Genomic DNA, 13302 nt, shown 5'->3' on the forward strand with positions numbered 1-13302 from the left:
TAAATCTTCTATGAAAATTATTAAAAAATATATAGAAGCTTTTATCATGCCAGCAAATTGGAGTTAATGGCAATCGTATGGACATTGAGCAGGTTAAAAGAATTCTTAATCTACGTAAGATTTACAATATAGAAGCATTTACTGCAAGAGAAAAATTATTTCTAGTGTGTCAGCTAAGTAATTTGACAACTGTAGCGTTTAAATATGAATTACATTGGCAAAATGATAATTTTATGTGCTACCTCTCTTGCAAGAAAAATATCTCATTTTAAAAGCATGAAAATATTTAAGACTTGTTTTTAATATTTTTACCTCTCTTATTGTACAGCAAGGATTATATACACCATAAGTTTGGCATATTGTTGCTATTTTAGGTTATGTGCTATTTATATGCACTACGCACATACAAGAAATAACTATCTTGAAATTTAAAGTTTGTAATGTTGCGCGCTTCCAACCTGCACGCAACAATAGTGGTGACTGCTGAGAACTGGAAAGTAGACAAAGTCTTGAGAAGGGTTTAAATCCCTTTTTATTCAACTTTAGAAATTACAAATGCGTGCTCTTGACGCTCACAAACTACGCCGACCCGGCGGTAAAATAAAAATAAGAAACTAAGAAAAGAATAGTAACAAGTGACTAACTACGAGGCTCTCTAAACGTAACTAACCTCACCGCGTAACCCGTCGGATTTGGAGACATTTGAATTGCGAAGATGTAAGGCAGTAAAAGAAAAAGTTCGCTGCGGCTTTACCTCCTGCGGGGGGCTTGCGACTCGGTCTGAGGCGAGATTTCTCGCCGTTTTCCCGCTGATGAGAATTTATTCGCACGGAGAAAGTGCTCTACGCACAATTTGATTTTACCGTTTCATCGTGTATTTAGTGATCTTTGAATTGTCATGTTAGAGGCTTTCTAGTTAGAATTGTTCGTCATAGACAGGAGAGATTGGTTACAACTAAGAAGCTTGTGCCAAAAGTGCTCTACCCAAAAATTTAGTTTCGCCGCTTCTTCGTGTATTTTGGAGAACTTGAATAGTCATGTTTGAGACATTCCAGTTGAAATTTGTCATGAGATACAGATTTGTTCCAGAAGGAGGTATCATGCTTCCCTTGTTTCTGAGATCAATGGACGCTTCTGAAAGTGTTTTGACAGAAAAAAGATTGGACACTAAAGATCTTTTCTTTCGGAAATTGTCTTTTACTTAATGGACATATTTAAGGCGGTTCCTGAATCAATGGACGCTTCTGAAAGTGTTTTGAAAAAGAAAAATTGTTTTAGCTCATTTCCAAGTGGATTGGACACTTAAGATTCTTCAATCCAGAAAAACTGTCTTCCATCTGTGAGTGATTTTTAAATTTGTCTACTTCTCTATCTTTTCAAATTACTTAAACGGAAATTATTTATTTTATATATGTAAACTACTAAATGATTAGAATATTTTGAATAATGACTAATTAATTTAAAGTCTATAAAGGAAGGTTTAAAGATTTGTTTTACCGGCTTAATTAGTGAGCTATTGAACGTCAAAAATAGTAAACTTACAAATTAATATGAGTATGTTAATTTTGGAATCAGATATGTGTTATTTTCCATCTTAAGGTACATTAATTTTTGTAAGCTGTAAATGCGTGTGACATTATGTGTTACTTTACAGAGTAAAAATATGTTGTAGGATACTGATCAGTTATCCATTATATAATTATATAATATATTCAAGAATTTAATAAATGTGTGTTTAAAATTTAATTGCATTTGTGTATTTATGTAGCGTATAATTTACTGTGGTCTGTCATGTCCCTCCATTTGTTTGAGCCGGGAGGCTTTTAAGAAACATGGAGTTTAATTGAATTTGGAGTTATTGATATTTCCTTTTACATAGGTTACTCACAACGCAAACCTAAAGTTAAATTGTACTACCACTATACGATTGATTGATAGATTTGATATACGATTGTTTATTCGATTCATCTTATGAATATTATGAATTAGATTTAGATTTTGAATGTTTTGAATTATTTGATATTTGATGATTTGTTTGTTAATTTTATCCGGCACAACCATCAGTTGAAGTTTAAAGTTAAAAGAATTAAAAAAACAAAATTTTAGATATAACAATACTTTCTTAAAATTAAGGCGTACGTTTTTGCAGTCATTACATTAAATAAAAATATTAAATAATAATTTCCCTTTTTCATTCTAGAAAAATGAAAAATCCATGCTTTCTTTTATAACCCTTAGTTCTTTCTGAGAGTAAATTTAAGACCTTTGTAAAAGAGAAGTGGCATAAAGGATTTAGTTATTATAGTCATATAATTTGGGAGTAATAAATTTCCAAATATTAAAATATTTTTAATATTTAGGGATTGAGTGGGCTTTCTATTAAAATACAGAATTTGCCATTGTTCAGATATAATTTCATTTTTTCTTTCAAATTATTGAGGTCACATAAGAGATTTTTGAAGAATGAACAAAAGAAAATTGAGTACCACATATATTTTTGTTTTGATGCACTATATTCATATGATAAATCTGTATTTATTTTGAAAAGTTTAGAATGAGAATTAAAGGGGTGCAGGTTTGGGGGCATTTAAATTTCTTTTCACTTTGTGGCATTTGTGTATATAGAGAGCTTAAATTGCTGCGGTACTTCTCGAGTTTTCGAGATAAATTATAATTTTAGCCGAAGCCCTAAATAAAAGGGCTCAGGCACATTTTTATGCAGGTGAACCACAATTTTTAACACAAATTTTGCTTTAATAGTAAACATGTCTTAAAAATCCGATTCTAACTCCTGAAGCCTGTCTTTCCATCGCACTCAAGCTTTGCACAGAGGTTGAGACTTTGGGGGAAAGAAAAGCCCCTAATTATATGTCAAAGGCTTATTCTCCAGGATATGCAATGAATTTATGAGAGCGAGTAAATTTTGTATTCCTCACAGAACTAAAAGTGACACCCTGGTCGTGCACGTTCCATGTTAGTGACCTTCTGCAGAGCTGTAGACTTTCTGAATGATATAACCAAACGGGAAGGGGAACCACAGCTGCCATTTATTCTCACGTTGTATTCAGGAAAAGTAATCAGATTAAATTTCTGCTTGACGGTTAGAATTATATCGACAGGGCATCGCGATCAGGCAGTCTTGAACTCTTCCCTCTATCTTCAAAGCTACATTTTTCAGTTAAATTTCTTTCCATACCCTCATACTCTTTCTAGAATTCTCACTATTCTCCTTAGTGGAGCTTTAATCGTTTTATCGTTTTTCCTTGGTGTGCTGCAAAAGAAAGATTGATACTTGTCATCCCTTGGAATAGTACATTTTATGTATAATCAGGGCTTAAACTCAGACGGAGATTGGCTGAGCTGCTTCTTAGCATCTAAGTGGAATTGTAATTCCGGATAATGCCTCAAATAAGTCGAGGTCCGATACATTTTTTTCTATTTAACTATTCAAAATTAATTTAATAATTTATTAAATTTCTCTTTATCTTTACATTTTTCTTAATTTAATTAATTTAATCAAATTAATTAATATTAATTAAAATTTATTATTTAATTATTAGCTATTTTAATGATTTGTTTATTTTTTCTTTCCTTCCTCACAGTCTTCCATAGGGGTATAATTTAGAAATTAAGCACTGGTATATAGCATAAAGCAATAAGTCCTCAAGGGTTAATGGAAACGGAAAGAGTAGATGATCTTTGGATCTATCTCCTAGTCATTGTTTCAAAATGAGATAGAACTGGGCAAATTCATATCGTCACCTATAATGTGTCCAAGGTTTAAACTAATAACAGACATAACCAAGTGAACTCTTAGTCAATGATTTCGTAGACGTTTTTGATGTTACTATCAGAGGAGTCTTTGATTATATTTAGAATTTAATCAAATCAAAAGTTACTGTGTGTTATTAATTGCTTCAACATTCAATTCATTTATTATTAAATAATCAATTAGTTAAGTGAGTTTTCCTTCTATCGTGTCTGAATAATTTTATATTCTGAAGCTGTCATTTCAATATACATATAGAAATTATAAATTTATTCATTATTCCATAATGTAATGGATGAATTAATATGCTTAACAATTGCAATCTAAAGTGCTTTCAGCTGTTGCAAAAAATGCCTTCAAAGCTTCTTAACTAGGGCAATTAAAATAATGCCGATATCTTAAGTAAAATTCATTGTACGAAATATGAGGTACTGAATATAACGAAAAGTAATAAACATATTGCCCATTAAGTAGAACAATTCTATGTTCAGATACATGTTTATGAGACTGCCTTTATCGTTACCATTTTGACGGTATTTACTAACAGTGAATTTTGTGGATGTATAGCAGATTAAAAATATTATATTATTAATTGTTATTTTACCGGCACGAAAGTAGTTGATGAACACTTCTTTCACCAAATCAATTGGGCGTAAGCAATTCCACGCTTCAGCAACATCACATCAATGTATATGCCGAAATGAAACTTTAATCAAAGTGCACAGATTCTTTTTTACATACTCATCTCGACATCTTGCATACTTATAATTGTTTTTTAAATTCTGACATGCAAAGCAGCTAAACATTCTTTATTTCTGAAACTAGCGTCTTTCTTATTTAGTCTTGCATATTGACACACATATCTCTTGCATATTGACACGCCTTGATCTTTCTCAAAAATAAACTTTGCTGTTTCCGATTTGCATTGTTTTGTTTTGGAAGATACAATCCAATGAACGTGGGAAACAGCTTCAAAATGTATTTCCCAATTCTCCTATCTATCTTCACTATTAAGATCACATCTGATCTCAAACTCGAAATCCTCTTTTCCTCCGAACTTGGAAGATACTACTTCGTAGGAATATCCATCAAATAAAATTTTATAAAATTCCTTTTCCACTTCGTTTGAAATAATCGCAGCCATCACAAATTTGAAACATAAACCGACAGTGTTATTTCTTTTTGCGCATGCGCTTGGTGTCACAATTTCGCCAATACCTGATAAATCGCCAAATTTAGTCGCGAGTTGCGATTCCTAGGGAGGAAGTTAAAATACGCAACCCGGCAGTCTGGATAACTCGACCACACCCTAGCGGGTCGAAAAAAAGCCCCGATCGCAGACTCACTTGGGGTCATTGCCCGCGTGCATGTGTCCCCTTCTTCCTGCGTTCCTTTGTCTCGCGTCACACTCCTCCACCACATGGCTGGTGCTAGTGCGCGCATTCAGCTGTTCAGTCCTGCAACCTTTGCCTGCAACCTTTGCCAGGGTCAGTCGATTTCTTAGCCGTGTTGTATAATTCGATGTGAGTGATTGTACTGTATTGTTCAGAGTTGTTTCAAAGTTTGTGGGTGCTGGACAGTACTCTGCGACGGCATCATCCGTTAAAAGAAAGCAAGTGAACTTGTCTATGGAGCAAAAGTTGGGGGCATTAAAGAGACTGTTTAAGAAAGAAAGTGTCAGTGCAGTGGCTTATGACTTGAGAGTCAGTTAAAGTATGATTGGAGACTGGAAGAAGCGGACGGAAACTGAATTGTGATGTATTAAGAGAATGTGTACAGAAATATTGAAAGAAAGGAAAAGTATGAAGGAAAGTGAGTTTAATGAGTGAGTTAATTAGGTAAATGAAGCGCTTTACATTTGGTTTCGCCAAATAAGAGAGTAGGGCACGGCAATTAGTAGGCCAAAGAGAAGGCCTTGAAATTTTATGACGAATTAAAAAAAGACAACGATCCAAAATTTGTCTCAAGCGCTAGCTGGCTTGATCACTGAAAGAAACGATATGGAGTGCAACAGCTTAGTATTTACGGGGGGAACACTATCAGGTGACATGGAGAGCATGTCTCAGTTTAAAGAAAACTTTCAGAAATTTATCGAAGTTGAAGGTTTGACCGCAGAGCAATTGCACAATTGTGATGAAACTGGGTTTAATTATAAACTGTTACCATCGAAAAGTCTTGCTTGGAAGGAAGAACAGTCAGCCCCCTGGTTTTAAAAGGAGCAAGGAGAGGGTAACAATCCTAGCATGTAATAATGCAACAAGTGAAATTAAACTTTGTGTCATAATTAACCACAAATTAAACTTTGTGTCACAGGAAAATCAAAGAAACCACGTGCGTTTAAGCACATCGAAATGGATAAACTTTTCGTCTGGCGTCTAAATCAGTCAAATGCCTAGTTGAGCTGTGAAATTTTCAAAAAATGATTTCGTGAAGTATTTGTTCCATCAGCTGAGCGGTTTTTGAAATCAAAAATCTTGCCAAGGAAGGCTATTCTGATTTTGGAGAACGCGTCTTCATACCCAGACATTGAAGAGTTAAAAAATGGGGACTTACGAGCAATTTTTTTACCACCGAATGTCACAGAGTTATGCCAGCCAGTGGACCAAGGAGTCTTGCTTAGGCTCAAGAGAAGATATAGGCGCAAGCTGTTATCCTCCCTTCTTTCTACAAACAATGCTGGTCAAGGTCTTATCCAGAACATAAGAAATATTAACCTGTTAGATGTAGTTGGATGAGTAACAAACGTCTGGAACGAGTTAAAGTCATTAAAATTAGTTCGTTCCCAGCGAAAACTCCTTGATCACGAGGGAAATGAGTTCGTTGAACATGATGCAGAAAAAGTAAACTTATTCGATCTCCTGAAAAAGAGTTCCTGGAGGTACGAAAGCCGATGAAAATGATGTCGAACAGTGATTCCAGAATGATACCGAGCACGATATTATGTCCGATGCAAAAATTATTGCTGTTATCACAGGTAATGTAGAAATGCCAGAAAATAATGAAGATGTTGACAGAAAATAATGAAGATGAGGACTCCACCGTACAATCCCCTAAAATATCACATAGTGAGGGACTAAAGGCTGTCGAAATCTCCCTATAGTATTTTGAACAAGGTGCGTCGGTAATAGACTTAGTGTTCCTTCGTCGTTTTTGTGATGAGGCAGCAAAGCGCAGAGTTCAATGCGGAAAACAACAGGACATTACGCATTTCTTTTTTTATACCGACTTTGCAAAAACTTGCTACTTTTTTTAAAAAGTTTTTGCAAAGTCGGCTAGTAAGAGAGAAAAATACTTTAGGAAGGAAAAATATATACCCCAGAAAAATACTTTATAAAAACATACAGTATTTTTACTGTATGCTTTTATAAAGTATTTTTCTGAGCAAAAGTATTTTTCTTATAAAAGCATAAAGTATTTTTCTGAGGTCTGTTTTATATAAATTACTATACATATTGTATAGTAATTTACATAAAACAGATATAAATTACTATACATATTACATATTTTTATATAAATTACTATACATATTGTATAGTAATTTACATAAAACAGACCTAAATTACTATACAATATGTATAGTAATTTACATAAGGTATTTTGGTAGTTTGAGTTACAATATTGAATTCTTTGCAAACTTGTATTCTTAAGCAACCAATACACACAAGTATTGTATTTTCTGAGGAAACACTCGTACTTAATATATTTTAAAACCTTTCCCGATAACCCGGCATTTTCACAAACTCGGCCGCCCTTCGGTCTACATTAGGCTGAGCTTTCGGGACTCAACTGTAGTTACATCTCAAAAATTAAATGTCAGGGAGATGATACTTGGCGCTTGAATAGGTAGATATGTAAAATATTTCAGATCCTATTACATATATATTAATTACACATAATGACAAAAACTGCATTTTTGAAGGACATTTTCCCAAAAATGTAACGTTTGATTTGGTCCTTATTAGGTTAAATGAGGCATACAAATTTCCGTTAATCTTTTTGTTCAGAAGAAATGAAAATTTTTTAACGCATGACGTCATGAAGCAAAATACCACTTGCGTAATAACTGCCTGTTCTTTATATACATACTTTAAAAAAAAATTGAGAGATTATTTTAAAATACTCAGTTTCTTTAATTTTTGGAAACAAAAAGTTGTTTTCCAAGATAAATTGTTTTTCTTTTCTGTCTTACGTCATTAGGGAAGTTCTTTATCTCTGATCTTTCTTAATTTCCATTAAGTGGGAATAGAATGGTACTTTTCCTTTTCTTTTTCACTCTCATTTTTTAATAAATCAAACAGAGAGGTGTCCTAAAACTATTTATATTTTGAGAGTGCCTTTGCAAGAGAAAGAGTAATGTCGGTAATTTTCGTAATTCTTTTTTTTATTATTATAATTCATTGGGCATTTAATTACTTAAGCAGCCAAGCGGCAACAAGGCATTGCTAAGTAGCAACAAAAATGATCATCAACTACACAGTTAGACCCATCAACAGTACAGCTAGACGCTTTAAATGCAGAATGCATTTAAAGAAAATTTTCAAGTCAGATGGTTGAATATGACATAATTAACCTACAACATTCAGCTGAAACATTTGTATAAAAATGGGTTATAAATATTTATGGAAAAACACTACCGTTCTTTGTTTACGTTGAGAGTCATATTTACCAAAACAGTTGCAGTCTCGAAAATAAGACAACTTTTCTTTTAAAATTTCAGTTCAACAAAAGGAAAACTAACATTACATATTTAGCATTTCACTTTAAAAATATCGCGTTATATTAGTATTGTCTTATCATTTCCTAAGAGATAACCAGATTGAAATTAATTATTAATTTATATATATCACATCACTTTTTTTTTTTCTTTTTTTTTACTTAAAAACAAAATTATTTTGTGTCTTTGTGAAATTGGTTCTAAATTTCTTACTTCTTTGTCTGTATATATAACACTATGTATGAAAAAAAAAAAAAAAAAAAAAACACACACACAAAATCCTTTAAATTTCATTACAGTAAATAAGTATTTGGTCTCAAATAAAAAGCCTGCGGATCCAGAATTTTCGAATCGCCTTAATTTTGAATAGAATTCCTTTTGTTTTTATATCTGGAGTTATATTGTGCTAGCAAAAATACTGTATTTCCTCTTTAGTTTTTTAGCGCTAGTTACGAAAATTAAAAAAATATTCGCATAATTTTCCCGTTTTTCAATTGTACATAGGTTTCTCCTTCGAAGGCTGGTTTATTGGTAAATTTTACTCCTTTGATTATTTTTATTTAGTGTATTTAATCTGCATTTTTATATTAGCATTTTTACCCATTTTATTTTCGCTTACATTTATTAATTGAAACTCTTTTGTGCAGATTCTTCGCTAAGTTACTCGGATGTGGCAGGCATTCTCACCACACTTAAAAAACTTTCCAAATATACAATTTCACTTTATTTCTCTTGTTTATGTTCCAGCTCATTGTAGGCTTATCTAATACTCATGTGCTCGATCTTACGAAGTTCCGGTCTTTTGTTCGACCCCTTTCTCTTTCATGCCTCCAATGTGCTTCTGGGGAAGTGTGATCAATTCATGTCAGGTAACCTTGTGATTTTACAAGGTAAGTTACCCGTCAGATATTGGAATGATAATATTACTATGTATTCTTACTCGAATGTAGGTTCTTTTAAAGAAATAACATTATGATAGTTAACAGTAGTTTATCAGTGACTACTTTTCACTTGTTACGTTCTTATTATAGCCGCGATTTTCGGAATTAAATTACACACATAATTTTTTTCTCTCGATTTTCAGACGACAAAATTAGCTACGCGAGGAAGTACAGTATGAAACAGTAAACCAATCACTTATTATAAATCTCTTCGTAATAACAAACTCTCAAACATTGCATTTTTATATTTAATTTTTTAACGAATTCATAATGTTACCAAATCCTTTTCTGTTAGGAAAAGTAATACAGTTTTTGATTGCCTTATATTTCGTTTGAAATTTACAGGATATCCATAAAAAGAAAATAGGAACTGTTTTGTAATTTATTAAAATAATTTATTTCGTATAAAAGGTACAAAGATTGCGATTAAATTATCAACTTAAAAGACTAGCAATATATATATATATATATATATATAATTAAATCTGGAAATGTATTTCTTCACAATGCAACAAACTGCTTTTGTGTGATAATGTAAAACAACAAAAAAAAAAAAAAAAAAAAAAAAAAAAAAACTTGTGGCTCAGACATTTGTAGAACCACATTACACGGTTAAAAGCTAATTGAAGGGAAGTTATCACGTAAATTAAGAATGACGTTCTTTTTGTTATGTGTTATCACGAACATTTGCAACCCGTTATGTCAGGAGGATCACTTGACTTTCATTTGTTCACTGGAGTACGAAAAAGGAAATGTCGGAGGAAGAAGCGCTTAGTCATGCTTAGTTAAAAGGAAAACCAATATATTATTAAAATGACTTCAATAATTTATGACACGAGAAATTCCTAGTCTATTTGTAGCTGATAACTGAATGAGCAAGTAACCTATTCCTTCATTTTCAATTAGTTTCGCTCTTAAGGATCTTCTATTCCTCGAAAAGTAGCCCGAGGTTAATAATGATGCTTAAAAAGAGGATTTCACATTTGCTACTTCACTGAATGAAAAGTGGGTTTTTTATGCAACTTTAAACAAATTAGAGACCACAAATGAAAATAATAGAAAATAAAAGTTGCCCATATCTTATCTAAAAAGCATTTTTGGTAACTTTTTGGTACTTTTTTAATTTTAAAGGCATTTTGCTTTGCATTCAATGTATTTATTTTACTTCATTCACGATGCTATTATTATTTTTGAAATGGATTTTTATTTAAGACAATGCTATATTTATTATGCAAAGGTTTTTTATGCAGTTTTATAAAATATAGTTACTTTGCATTTTTTCTTATCGACTGCAGAGAAAGAATTTCAAAGACTATTTGTAAATCCTTCAACCATTTGTTTACTTTAACTTAAAAACATCCACAAAAGATAATTTAAGTTACTTATTTTTTTTAAATATATGTAACAATATTAATTTGTTGCAATTACTATTTGAGTGGAATGAGATTTTTATCGTAATAAAAAAACATGCATTATTTATTATTTGCTTTAAATAGACATTTTTGAGGCATTTCTAATTTTTATAAATTTTCTGTTTAGGAAATAATTAGAAAAATAAAATGGTTAGAAGTTAAAATGAAATTAGTCGCTAATTACTTAGTAACATTACAGAAGCTCGAATTTTACGGAAAAAAATATACATGTAACCAATGTGTTGGGTAGATGTTTAACTGAATGACATCAAATCGAGAATTTTTTGTTTACGTATTTATCTTGATAATTTTTTTTTTTTTATTTTTTACTTTTTTAATATCTGTGCACTTTAAGAATCTATATAAGCTAATTTTGCGAATTGTTAAGTCCTCCTTCCTCCTTTGATATACTTGAGTAATGCAAAAAGTTACATTCTTATAAATAGTAGTAGCTTGATAAAGTATGCAGTCTTTTCCTCTTTATATTGACTTTGCTTAAAATGTATCAAGATTTCAAGTGAACAGTTTTTATTTCGTAATATTCCTTAAATATAATCGGAGCAATCTTGCGAATTTCGCAAATCTAGTCAACGTTTTAGGGAACAGTTTCAGTGATTTACAAAAAAGATGCAAAACCTTTACCTTTTTTAAAGTTAGAAGGGTTGAAAGAAAATTACTGATGAATTTCATAACTGTTTCAACTTTTTTTTTTTTTTTTTTTTTTGAAGAAAAAGTATAATTTTCCTATTTAAATTTCCTATTGATGTTATAGGTAGGATGCCCACAATGACAGTTGTTAGTGTGGATATGCGCACAAAGTAAAGTTTTCCGATGTCTGGTACTGTAACTAGACATGTCTACTAGAATCTGAAAGTGATGTAGATCCCATTCCTTTATCTACGCAACGAAATGGAATGCCTTGAGTACGCAAATGGACACTTTTGATCTCGAACCAAAAAAATGAGACTTTTTATTTATGCAAGCATTTTTAATGATATCTCTTTTAAATTCGTCTCTATGTACTATAAGAGTTTTTTCTTACCCTCATACAGAAGCCTCAGTAACTAATTTGGGGATCGGGCATTAGAAAATTTTTTAATTAAAAAGAAAGTCACCGATTTAAGTACTTTTTACTCTATAAAATTCTGCATTAGTTTGGTAGTTTTATATACATATATATATAATTATATATATAATTATATACATAATGTAATGCTATGCAAAATTAAAACAATTTTCTGATGGAAAATGAATTACATTTAGACGACAATGTTAAAAGTTACATAATGCAGGACCTTTTTCGGTTGAAGAAAACAGAATATTTCCCAAAAGAGAAAACTAACTAAGACAGGATAAAAAATCCGTTGCAGAGTGGGAAGATAAATCAGAAGGCTTGCAAATGAAAGATAGGGAACAACTTATAGACATATCAACAGATTCGACATAAAAATCTAAATTTAAGCCAGAGCGGGTCCTAAATTTTTGGTTGCAGATTTATGCAGAATAATGAGTTTCTCCCACAGTTAGACATTTCTTATGAATTCGAAGAAACGTATTTAAGTGATAAATCTGTAAGGATCTTAAGTTGTACTAACGTTTATTTTATTTTAAAACTTTACTATCCTCTCTTATTTTCCACTTCCGGTCAGAATTAAACGCGTTAAGTTGTTTATAAAAAATTGTACTTGCTAACGCCCAAGTATTCAAGTTGTAGCTTTTTGCCAACAGTTAGATAGGGAGAAAAGTGAGCCGCCTTGCCACTGTATTACACGCGAGTTTCCAATCAGCTGCTGCCCGCCCTTAAGGCCAGACGTTGTTAGAACTTTTCACAGTATAAAGGGCCCTGTTGCGCTGAAAGAATTCTTCTGTGCGTTTATATTATGTAACTATAGGTTCGCCGTTGCGATGTGTCTGTATTACTGAGATATATTTTGGTGTTTTCATTAAATATAAACGAAAGATATCGTCATGTATTTTGTATACCACATCAAGATCAAAATTAGACTGATGCAAACTTGTCTAAACAAAAATAGCTTTCGAACAAGAATCGTCAAGTGTTACACTCGCCTTTCGAACTTCGCATTCGTATCGTTAATCGCTTCGTAATAGAGGTTTAGTCCTCTTGATATTTAAAACGTATTGTAGTTTCGGCAGTTTGCGTGTCGTTTTTATATTTTTACATTGAGATCACAAGTGGTTGGTCTTTGTATCCCGAAGTGCGGAAGCACCTGTAATATCTTGGACAATAAAGGGTAAAGTTAACCCTTCCTGCTTGTGTCGTCCATTCCATACATATTTGAACATAGCTTGAGTAAGCTCCCTGTTACTATTCAGGACACGTCATGTTCCCGAAACAAATTAAAAGGAATACAAGTCCTAATAAATCTTTCTCAACATATGCGGCAACAAAATTATATATATAAACAAATTAAATGCAGAATATGAAATGCGCCTGCAGATAACATC

General features: G+C 32.0%; 1 protein-coding gene across 1 annotated transcript in view; it reads right to left on the reverse strand.

The window, feature by feature from the left end:
* The window catches only part of LOC118196918 (lysophosphatidylserine lipase ABHD12-like), a 104200-nt gene that overhangs the window by 12456 nt on the left and 78442 nt on the right, over nt 1-13302 (reverse strand). The gene's annotated exons all lie outside the window — the stretch shown is intronic.

The sequence above is a fragment of the Stegodyphus dumicola genome, chromosome 5, assembly GCF_044657685.1.
Source record: "Stegodyphus dumicola isolate Sdum_Otavi_A_Nest chromosome 5, ASM4465768v1".
NCBI lineage: Eukaryota > Metazoa > Arthropoda > Arachnida > Araneae > Eresidae > Stegodyphus > Stegodyphus dumicola.